Raw genomic sequence first — 12,603 nt, 5'->3', positions numbered from 1 at the left:
TATTTGGACTTTTTTTTTAATTGGATGTGTAACCATCTGGGTTTGGTACCAGCGGGGTTTTCTGACAGATCCGTGCTGCGATGAAGACGTAAACAGCACACAGAGGCAATGCACAGAGACCATCTTGGGCTCATTTATATGCCACAAGGAACTCTACATGGCCTCTAGGACCCTAGGACAAACCAGGGCTCTAAGCCATCCGACCACAAGGAAGGGAATTCTGTAAACAATAAGGGGGGTGGGGGTTGGAGTGGAAGCAGCTTGCTCCCCACCTGGGCCTTGGATGAAACCTCATCCCCAACTAACCCCCCAGAGCAACGTGCTGAGGCCCTGAGCTCAGCCAGGCCCAGATTTCTGACCTACGGAAATTTAGATAACAAATGTGTGTTTTATAAGCCACTGCGTGTATGCTGATTTGTTATGCAGCAAGAGAAAAATAATGCAACGCCCCACCTTATCTCCCTCTCGACCCCACCCCTTTCCTCCATCTCTGTCTCTAATACCAACTTATCATTGCCTCTACTCCCCTAATCACCCCAACATTTCACTCTTTTCTTTTTTTTTTTCTGTCGTAACCACAATCCCTTCACCCTGCTAACAAACCTGGTGTGGCAATTTAGGCCTGGATTGCAGTGACAGTTCTGTCATTTTCCGGTGTCTGATTTAGGGCACGGGACTTCTCTCTCAATCACAGGTGAGGATGGGAAAGTGTTAACAGCAACCACGAGGCTGTGGCCTAATGGGTTAGATGGCGTCTCTATAAAGTGATTTGCAGAGTTACACACTGTTGCTTTCTGTTGAAACAGAGCTCGAAGGATATTGAGGAATGATGAGAAGGAGAGAGAAAAAGGAAGAAAAGACAGACACAAATGGGTTCAGGGGGTCTGAAGTTTAACTCTACATCAGACATCAGACATCAGACAACTTTATTCTCAACCAGATCCTAGTTATATACCACAGGATGTCAATAGATATGCAGGCATTTCCTGAGGGAGCAAAGTTCTTATCTTACAGTGTTCTTCATATTTAACATAACCATTTGGGGTAAATATTCTCTTCCTCCCAGACTGCTCCACATAACAATCTCCACAGTTTACTGCCACCATCCTGAGGCCAGCTGCTCCCAACAAATTCTGCAGGTCTTGCTTTAAACCTTTGGCTCCTACATTTCCCCCTTTTTATTTTATAAGCCGAGGAAAACAAGAATCACCTTTTTAGGGTGACTATAAGCAGAGGTGACCGCGCCTGTCTTAGGTTGCCCTTAGGCTCTGAAGGGTCTTACCCGTCATTGGCTGCCAGTCAAGCTCTCTGACTTTGATTATTTGTTGTTCAACACAGCTGAGGAGGAAGCAAAGAAGTATAAACAGCCCCAAACCTAAGATTATTTAGCTCTTCGGTAAGAGATTGTGTAACATTGCCTCCATAGGCTACATATAAATTATTCTGAGATAATTCTAATACCCCTTTTTTGTAATTCTAAGATATCAGGACTTAAACTATCTGAAAGCCCTAAAAGATGCCTTTTCCCTTTTCCCATTCTATTTCAGACAGGCCATATGTTAAAAGAGGGTAATACAAAAACTGCTCTCATTCCTTTTACACTTTAAACTTTGAAAATATTTAAATTATACATTTGATCTCCAATATGAACCAATGTCATTCCTATATCACTTAGTCTATTATTAGTTTGCTCATCAATGAGATTGTCTATGCCACAGTTCACTGGTGTTTTTCTAACAATGCTGCATCTGTATAGTTTGTTGCAATGCGGTTCCAGCAACTGCAGCCACTGTGATGCTTCTAATGATTCCAATGACAGATGCAATAATGAGTCCAATTAGTCTATTAGTCCTTTTTAGATATTCTTTTGCCAAATGGATCAGTATATGTGTTTCTGGAGAGGATTGCAAAGATCTTGACATCTGCACCGGCAGCCAAATACCTCTTCTCCTTGCTGCTATAATTGTCTCATTTTCCTGCAACATAAATTCTTGGGGACAAGTGAATAGAGAATAATTTTCACAATTAGAAGTTTGATTTATTACATGCATATGAACTTTAACAAGTATATATGGGTCTCTAATACATATTTGTATATAGTATTTATGGCTGCTAAAGAGAAGTTATAGTTACTAGAATTCACTAAAAAAATTGGTCCCAGTCTTAGGAAAATTCCCCATAAATTTCTCTGAATAATGTATTTATCATCCCAAATCATGGCACAAATCATCCTCTATGTAATAACTCTGGTTTAGCTTGCCTATCCATATAGTCTCAGTTATCTTCAACCCCACAGGGGAATCTTACAATTCCATAGGAATCATTAATTATGATAACTGCTCGATCCATATGACATGACTGCCATCCATTCCAACTTTCTTTCCCACCTAACAGGCAAGTATCCTATGTATCCATAGAATTATGCATATAGGTCTTTCTAAAAAATGGAATTAAATTTGACACCAGTTTTCTTCTTACTGGACCTGGGAATCCTAAACTTGTATTTAGGTTATTTTGGTAAAGTTGGATTGGCCCATGTTCGGGCTCACAGATAATCCCAGTAAGGATAAATATGTCCCTGTCCTTCAGCAATCAAAACTGTATGTCCTATAGTATACATTACCCATTTAGTTATTATTTGTCCAGGTCGATATGTCTGGGTTTTATTCTCTTCGAGGGAATCCAAACTGAAGTTCCGTCATCTGCAATGACAAGAGCAAATCCCCTACCCCACACCTTTACCATTCCTGGTTTCCATAAATCATCTTTAACATCTTTCCAATAGATTGGCTGCAGCTGCAGTTCTGTTTGGGATATATCATTTTTCTTTTCCAAATTGCTAAAATGTTGTTCTGCTGGAGTCTGTGATGAATTATCATAAATGTTTAAAAAATTTAGAGTAAACAATGCCTTTGCTAATTGATCTTTAGGTTTACTTATTTTCATAACATCATCCTCCTGATCATCATTTCCCCCTTTTTGTTTTAAAAGCATAGACTTTAGCGTCCGGTTTGCTCGTTCAATAATTCCTTGCCCTGAGGGATATTAAAAAAACAATCTTTTAAATCAATAACAACCAATTTCCAAGACTGAGGAATCATAGAGGGTTGAGGAACCCCCGGCTGAAGTGTGCCCATAGGGCTCATGGCTTTATTTACTGCTCTTAAATCAGTCAGCATTCTCCATTTCCCAGATTTCTTTTTAATAACAAAAACTGGAGAATTCCATGGGCTTTGGGAAGGTTCAATATGTTGTAATTGCAATTGCTCTTGGACAGGATTATGAAGGGCATTCAATCTTTATTGAGGAAGGGGCCATTGATCCACCCATATTGGCGTAGTAATAAGCCATGTTATTGGGGTAATGATGCCCTTTGTTTCAATGGCCCCCATTATAAATTTGTTTGCTCCTTAGAATATCCTAAACCTCAATAATCCCTTGTTCGTCTAGTGTTTTGAAATTGCATCTTTAAGTATAGTTGTTCTGCCTTATCTGATAATTGAGGAATATGCAAATATGCTCCCCACTGTGAAAGCAGGTCTCTGCCCCAGAGATTCAAACCAACATCTGCCACAAAAGGTTGTAATGTTGATTTTTGTCCTTCTGGGCCAATTATTTCAAATATTTCAGTATTTTGATAAATATCAGTCATGGTACCTATGCCGGTGAAAACAGTAGGTACCCTTTTTAATGTCCAATTTTGGGGCCAATATCTTTTAGCTATGATAGTTACATCAGCTCCAGTATCAATCAATCCCAGAAAAATTCTTTCTTTAATAGTAATAGTAATTTCTGGGTGGTTGTCCCCAATAAATGTTTGCCAATAAATCTCATTTCCAGTTGAACCAAAACCTCCTTGACGGTTGAAGGGCAGAGAAGGAGGAACATGATAAGGTAAGAGTAGTAACGGAGCAATGCGTTGCCCAGTTTTAATTTGAAAAGGCTGTAAAGATTGAGCCATAATCTTCAATTCCTCTTTATAGTCACTGTCAATTAAACCAATTTGTATTAATAGACCCTGCTTAGTTAAACTACTCCTTCCAATTATTAAACCAGCAGTATAGTTGGGCAGAGGGCCAGAAACTCCAGTGCTAATTAATTGAATACCCATTTCAGGTTGAAGTAAAATATCCTCAGCTGCAGGTAGATCTATTGCAGCACTACCGCGAGTTGCAGCTTTTAACTCTAAGATTGGAATGCATGGTTTTTGCGTTGCTGACAGGATACTGTGTCTGTGGAGCTCCGCTCATGTTGTTTGTCCTGGGGCCCTGAGCTAAGCCCGCAAGGCAGTTTCCCGACCTTTTCAATAGAGCACCATTTTATGTGTTCTAGAATGACATTCATTCGCCCAATGAAAGCCCCTCTGGCAAATAGGACATAATCTGGATGGCTGTTTTTTAGTTGGGGCGGAATTATTATCATGAAAAGATTTACAGTTTATCTGAAAGTGCCCAAATTTCCCACATTTAAAACAATTTCCTTTCTTTAGATTCAAGTTAGACTTCATGGTAGCTGCCAATACTGCCATTTGATGAGACGTAGACCCAATGTCCTGACAGGCTTTTATATAGTCCTGTATGGAACCACCGGCAGTTTTTTTTTTTTTGTTTTTTTTTTTATTTCATTTTTTTTTTATTAATTAAAAAAAAGAATTAACAAAACAATTAGAAATCATTCCAATCTACATGTACAATCAGTAATTCTTAATAACATCACATAGTTACATATTCATCATTTCTTAGTACATTTGCATCAATTTAGAAAAAGAAATAAAAAGACAACAGAATAAGAATTAAAACAATAATAGAAAGAAAAAAAAAAACAAAAAAAACAAAAACAAAAAACCTATACCTCACATGCAGCTTCATTCAGTGTTTTAACATAATTGCATTACAATTGGGTAGTATTGTGCTGTCCATTTCTGAGTTTTTATATCCAGTCCCGTTGTACAGTCTGTATCCCTTCATCTCCAATTATCCCTTCTTCTTTTTTTTTTTTTTTTTTTAATTAACGGAAAAAAAGAAATTAACCCAACATTTAGAGATCATACCATTCTACACATGCAATCATTAATTCTTAACATCATCACATAGATGCATGATCATCATTTCTTAGTACATTTGCATTGGTTTAGAAGAACTAGCAACATAACCGAAAAAGATATAGAATGATAATATAGAGAAAAAAATAAAAGTAATAATAGTAAAATCAAAACAAAACAAAACAAAACAAAACAAAAACCTATAGCTCAGATGCAGCTTCATTCAGTGTTTTAACATGATTACTTTACAATTAGGTATTATTGTGCTGTCCATTTTTGAGTTTTTGTATCTAGTCCTGTTGCACAGTCTGTATCCCTTCAGCTTCAATTACCCATTGTCTTACCCTGTTTCTAACTCCTGCTGAACTCTGTTACCAATGACATATTTCAAGTTTATTCTCGAATGTCCGTTCACATCAGTGGGACCATACAGTATTTGTCCTTTAGTTTTTGGCTGGATTCACTCAGCATAATATTCTCTAGGTCCATCCATGTTATTACATGGTTCATAAGTTTATCTTGTCTTAAAGCTGCATAATATTCCATTGTATGTATATACCACAGTTTGTTTAGACACTCTTCTGTTGATGGAGATTTTGGCTGTTTCCATCTCTTTGCAATTGTAAATAATGCTGCTATAAACATTGGTGTGCAAATGTCCGTTTGTGTCTTTGCCCTTAAGTCCTTTGAGTAGATACCTAGCAATGGTATTGCTGGGTCGTATGGCAATTCTATATTCAGCTTTTTGAGGAACCGCCAAACTGCCTTCCACAGTGGTTGCACCCTTTGACATTCCCACCAACAGTGGATAAGGGTGCCTCTTTCTCCGCATCCTCTCCAGCACTTGTCATTTTCTGTTTTGTTGATAATGGCCATTCTGGTGGGTGTGAGATGATATCTCATTGTGGTTTTGATTTGCATTTCTCTAATGGCCAGGGACATTGAGCATCTCTTCATGTGCCTCTTGGCCATCCGTATTTCCTCTTCTGAGAGGTGTCTGTTCAAGTCTTTTTCCCATTTTGTAATTGGGTTGGCTGTCTTTTTGTTGTTGAGATGAACAATCTCTTTATAAATTCTGGATACTAGACCTTTATCTGATATATCATTTCCAAATATTGTCTCCCATTGTGAAGGCTGTCTTTCTACTTTCTTGATGAAGTTCTTTGATGCACAAAAGTGTTTAATTTTGAGGAGTTCCCATTTATTTATTTCCTTCTTCAGTGCTCTTGCTTTAGGTTTAAGGTCCATAAAACCGCCTCCAGTTGTAAGATCCATAAGATATCTCCCAACATTTTCCTCTAACTGTTTTATGGTCTTAGACCTAATGTTTAGATCTTTGATCCATTTTGAGTTAACTTTTGTATAGGGTGTGAGAGATGGGTCTTCTTTCATTCTTTTGCATATGGATATCCAGTTCTCTAGGCACCATTTATTGAAGAGACTGCTCTGTCCCACCACCGGCAGTTTTAATGGGTTGAATAGCCTTTTTACACTCACTGTTAGCATTATCAAAGGCTAATGTCATTAAAATTAAATCACGGGCTTCAGATGCTTGCACGGTTTTTTGAATCACGTCTGTTAGACGTGCCACAAATTCGACATATGGCTCATTATGTCCTTGAATTACTTTAGCAAAAGTTAAAGCAGGCTGTCCTGGTGTAGAAATTCTCTGCCAAGCTGCAAGACAGGCCATTCTGACTTGGTTGATAGCCCTATCATCATATTGTAACTGTCTTTCAATACCTGCCCATTGTCCAGTACCCATGATTTGATCTGCTGTTATTAACACTGGAGGTTGCTCATTAGCATTCCTCCTAGCCAACTGATTAGCTTCATCAGTCCACCATGTTTTAAATTGTAAAAATTCAGCTGCACTTAAAACAGTTCTGGCTAACATCTCCCAACCCCAAGGAATTAATCTATCGACATGAGCCATGCCCTGGACTAGACCTGTATTATATGGAGAATTCACTCTGTACTGGGCACAAGCCTGTTTCAACTCTTAACAATTTAAAAGGAATGGGCTCATGACGAATTTCTACAGTGCCCTGAGGATTATTTTGATCATGAGGCAAGTGATTAACTGTCACAGGAAAAGCTGATAGAAGTTGTACTGCCTCCAGGTCCCCTTGCTGAGATCCCTGTAGTAAACATTTCATTATGGATGTTTTGGGTGTAGGCTTCGGTGCTATTACACGATTCATATATTTAGCTGAATTGCCAGTATCTGTAAAAAATAGATTCTGAGGAGGCTGTGGACTGGGAATAGGGGCAGAAGGTGGATTGCAAATTCGTGCAGGGAATATGGAATTCTGCTGATATAAAGTAGGTTTTGTTTGATCAGAATCTGGGAAGTCTTGAGGGCAAGTGAAGCTTGCCTTCTTTGAAAAAGGGGTGGTATGGGCTACAGTGTAAGAACACTGTGAGCGCATAGATTTAACATCTTCCTCATCTGTACTTATATCCTCCTTATCTCTAAGTTTCACTCCATTTTCATCTATATCTATTGCCATAGTCATGCTTTTTTTGGAAAAATTCTCAGTCTCCCCATCTTTACTTTCTGACTGTAAGGGATCTAAGGCTGCCGCTATTTGATGACACAATGTCCATGCTGATAATGGGACAGTTTCCCCCTTTTGATAGGCCCTCTGAAGAGCATTCATAACTAAACGCCATTGTTTTAAATTTAAAATATTACGACTCTCAGGATGAAACCATTGACAATGTTTTCGAATGAGATCAAATAGGCTTATTAGTTCAGATGTTTTAACAAGCACCCCATTAGCTTCTAACAGTGTTTTCAATTCACACACATACTTCTCCAGCCGCCCATTGTGATTACCCGTTACCCTGATGATCCAAGGAAAACGCTTACTTACAAATATGACTCGAGTCCTCTTCTATCGGCTGGATACACGTGCCTCTAATGAGACTTTTCCTTGGTTCCTTAATATTGATTTGGAGTCTTCTTCTTCGAGCCCCACGTTGGGCACCAAATGTTGCTTCCTATTGAAACAGAGCTTGAAGGATATTAAGGAATGATGAGAAGGAGAGAGAAAAAGGAAGAAAAGAAAGACAGACACAAATGGGTTCAGGGGGTCTGAAGTTTAACTCTACATCAGACATCAGACAACTTTATTCTCAACCAGATCCTAGTTATATACCACAGGATGTCAATAGATATGTAGGCATTTCCTGAGGGAGCAAAGTTCTTATCTTACAGTGTTCTTCATATTTAACATAACCATTTGGGGTAAATATTCTCTTCCTCCCAGACTGCTCTACATAACAATCTCCACAGTTTACTGCCGCCATCCTGAGGCCAGCTGCTTGCAACAAATTCTGTAGGTCTTGCTTTAAACCTTTGGCTCCTACAACACACAGCAAGGGCATAATAGATGTGGTTGTTTTTCTTATTGAGAGAAAAGCTGGCCTGATATCTGTCAGCTGAACTGGCCTGGTTGGATCGGGCCTCGGTGTTTGCCTGTTGGACACACACCATTTCACCGAAACCAACATCGGACAGAGTCACTCCTTGGCTCTGATGCAATGAGACAAAAGCAAGACCCTCTGCCTTCGTGTCTGAGCTCCAACTAGAACAAGAACATTGCCTGCATCGCCAAACAGCCCTCTCTACTGGCTAATCTGAGTGACAGCTCCTTCTTTACTGCGCCGTTCACCACAGCATTTGATTCATTAAAGCACCCAATCCAGAAACTTCTGCTTTGGCGGCTTGCATTCCAGAGAAAACCCTGCTCCCGTGAACGCACCCCTTGCCCCAGATCACCCAACTTAAGCCCCAACCCTGTAAGTGCCCCCTTCTAACCTCCTACTGAGACACGCTAAGGTTTCCCCGGGTGCCATGCCTTCCACATTGCATAATAATTATAATCATTATTGTAATTATTACCAGGCCTAACCCCAAATCCATCCCAAACAATATTAGCTACCATTATTTGGTAGAAGGCAGGACCTATATAACTGGTAAGCATTTTTCACAAAGTAATAGTTTTCATTTAGTTTTCACAACACATCTGGAGACTGATGTTGTTAGAGCTTGAGACTGATTGATATGGTTGTACCCATTTTGGGGGGACAGGATGTATGGTCCAGGAATCGAACCCGGGTCTCCTGCATGGAAGGTGAGCATTCCACCGCTGAACCACCTCTACACCTGGTTATACCCATTTCACAGATGAGCAAACAACCCCCTGAGTTTGGACTTCTGGCCTCCAGAACTGTGAGAGAATAAATTTCTTGTGGTTTCAAGCCCCCCAGTTTGTGGTTACTTGTTACAGTGGCCCCAGGAACTGAACCCATCAAGGTTAATCTCATCAGTAATAACAGGCATCAAGGTCACATAGTCCCTGGTATAGTGACACATGGAGAAGGGCATGTCAGTTCTGTAGCACCCTTGAAAAAAAATCCATACCCTCCCTCCAATTATCCAAAAGCAAGGGACAAACCTAAATTGAAGGACACACTACAGAAGAACTGAGCAACTAGGCTTCAAAAGTTTCAAGACTTTTGAAACTCTTGCTTGAGTTGCAAGACTCAAGCACTGTCACAGATTGGAGGACAGTAAGGAGATAGGACAACTAAATACAACTGGAGCCCTGGACTGGGTTCTAGAACAGAAGAATGGACATTATTGGAAACATGGGTGAAATCTGAATCAAGTCTGTAGTTTATAGTTTTGTGGTAATGTTAATCTCTTAGGGTATTCAATGCCTATTGCTACTTTAGCAAATGCCCACAATCTCAGCACTTACAACACAAATTTATTCTCCAGTTTCAGTAGGACAGAAGTCTGGGTACCGTGTGTGGTTTGCTGGATCTTCAGGCGTTGGCAGGGTGGGTTTCCGTTCTAGAGATTCTTGGGTAGTGTGGTGGCTCGGACTACAGACCCCAGAAAAACATGTTCTTAAACTCAGTTCATTCCTGTGGGTGTGAACCCTTGTAAATAGGACATTTTGATGAGGTTATAGTGTGTCCCATCTGCATCACGATGGGGCTTAATCCTATGACTGAGGGACTCACAGGAAACACCAGAGAGAGAGAGAGTGCCATGGGAGGAAGCTAAAGGTCAGTAGGGCCTGGAAGAGGAAGGAGAAGACGTTGCCATGTGCACTGCCACGTGACCAAAAACCCAAGGACCAAGGCTCTCCAGCAGCCAGCCCCAGAATGCTAGTCTTCAAAGAGAAAGCATCACACCTTGATGCCTTGACTTTAATTTTTAGCCCCAAAACCATGGGCCAAAAAAATTCCCATTGTTTTAAGTCAACCTATTGCATCATATTTGCCTTTGTAGCTAAGGAAATAAAAAAGGGAAAATCTATTTCCTGGCCTTTGCCAGCTTCTAGAGGCCACCTGCATTCCTTGGCTTGTGGTTCCTTCTTCCATCTTCAAAGTCAGCAACGTTACATCCCATTGTGTCATCAGTTGTCCCTTGGCTGGTTCTCGGTGTCTCCCTCTTTTACTTATAAGGACCCTGATGATCACATTGATAATCCAGGGGCCTCTCCCAATTTCAAGGTCAGCTGATTAACAACCTTAATCCGCTTTATTTTAGTTTCCTAGAGCTGCTACAACAAAAATACCGCAAACTGGATGGTCTAAAACAACAGAATTGTATTGTCTCATAGTTCTGGAGGTGAGAAGTCCAGAATCAATGCGTCAGCAGGGCCGTGCTCCCCTGAAGTCTCCAGGGAAGAATCTGTTCCAGGTCTCTCCCGGCTTCTGGTGGTGGCCGGCCACCCTCAGCCTGCAGGCGCCTGATGGAGTCTCTGCCTCGTCCCACGGCCATCTCCCCTGTGCACCTTTTTCCTTCTTGTAATGGCACCAGTCACACGGGAGTAAGGGCTCTCTCTACTCTAGGATAGGCTCATTTTAATTAACTCCGTTTGCAATGACTGGATTTCCAAAGAAAGTCACACTCACAGGTACCAGAGTCTAGAAACTGAGCATATCATTGGGGAGACGCTAACACCATGTAACTTAATACAGTCACAGGCTCCAGGGATTAGGACTTGATCATCTTTGTCCTAGGGGGTGGGAGAGGTCATTTATTCCACCCATCCCTGGGGCTCAGATGAAACAAGATTGGGAAGTGAGATGAGAACTCGCAGGTGAACTCACTGCCCTCCCCACTACGTGGTACAGGACTCCCAGGGGTGAAAATCTCCCTGGCAATGTTGGACAGAACTCTCGGGATTCACCAAGACCTGGCATCATGGGATTGAGAAAACCTTCTTGATCAAAAGGGGGAAGAGAGAAATGAGACAAAGTAAATTTTCAGTGGCTGAGAGATTTCAAACAGAGTAAAGTTATTTTGGAGGTTATTCTTATGGATTATATAGATATCCCTTTCTAGTTAATGGTGTATTGGAGTGGCTGGAGGGAAGTACCTGCAACTGTGTTCCAGTAGCCTTGATTCTTGAAAATGACTATATAACTATAGCTTTTACAGCATTATTGTGTGATTGTGAAAACCTTGTGTCTGATGCTCCCTTTATCCAGGATAGGGACAGACGGGTAAAAAAAAATAAGGACAAAAAAAAAAGGGGGAGGAATAAGGGATTAAAGAATTGGGTAGATTGCAATACTAGTGGTCAATGAGGGAGGGGTAAGGGGTATGGGATGTATGGGGTTTTCCCTTCTTCTTTTCATTGTTTTTTCTGGAGTGATGCAAATATTCTAAAAATGATCGTGGAGATGAATAGACAACTATGTGATGATATTGTGAGCCATCGATTGTATACTTTGGATGGACTATATGGTGCATGAAGATATCTCAAAAAATATATTTTTAAAAATAAAATTCACAGGGGTTCATCACGCTCTTCTCTCTATATTTGAATATGCTTCACAATTCCATAACAAAGAGTCCAACGAGTAAAGCTGCTGCTCAGCCTTTCTGCTCCTGGGTCAGCTAATTACAAGGAACACCTGCCCCCTCCCTCCTGCTCAACGCAGCCAGAAGCTTCAGCTGAGGACAGGTGCCCATGCAAAGTGGTGGAAGCCACAGAGTCCGGCTCACGTGTTCATGCAGCTCTACTTATGCCCACTAGCCCTGCTCAGGCCCCATCCTGGATGGATGTACTGGTTTGAAAGGATGTATGTACCCTAGAAAAGCCACATTTTAATCCGAATCCCATTTTGTAAAAGCAGCCGTTTCTTCTAATCCATATTCAGTACTGTATATTTGAAACTGTAAGTAGATCATCTCCCTGGAGATGTGACTTCAATCAAGAGTGGTTGTTAAACTGGATTAGGTAGAGACGTGTCTCCACCCATTCAGGTGGGTCTTGATTAGTTGACTGGAATTCTATAAAAGAGGAAATATTTTGGAAAATGGGAGATTCAGAGAGAGCAGAACAACACAGCCATGAGAAGCAGAGAGTCCACCAGCCAGCAACCTTTGGAAATGAAGTAGGAAAACGCCTTCCAGGGAGCTTTGTGAAGAGACTCCAGGAGAGAAAGCTAGCAGATGATGCTGTGTTCACCATGTGCCCTTCCAGCTGAGAGAGAAGCCCTGACTGTGTTTGCCATGTGCCTTCTCA

This window comes from Tamandua tetradactyla, chromosome 16, assembly GCF_023851605.1.
Source record: "Tamandua tetradactyla isolate mTamTet1 chromosome 16, mTamTet1.pri, whole genome shotgun sequence".
Classification (NCBI taxonomy): domain Eukaryota; kingdom Metazoa; phylum Chordata; class Mammalia; order Pilosa; family Myrmecophagidae; genus Tamandua; species Tamandua tetradactyla.
Note: the sequence above shows the minus strand (reverse complement) of the source record.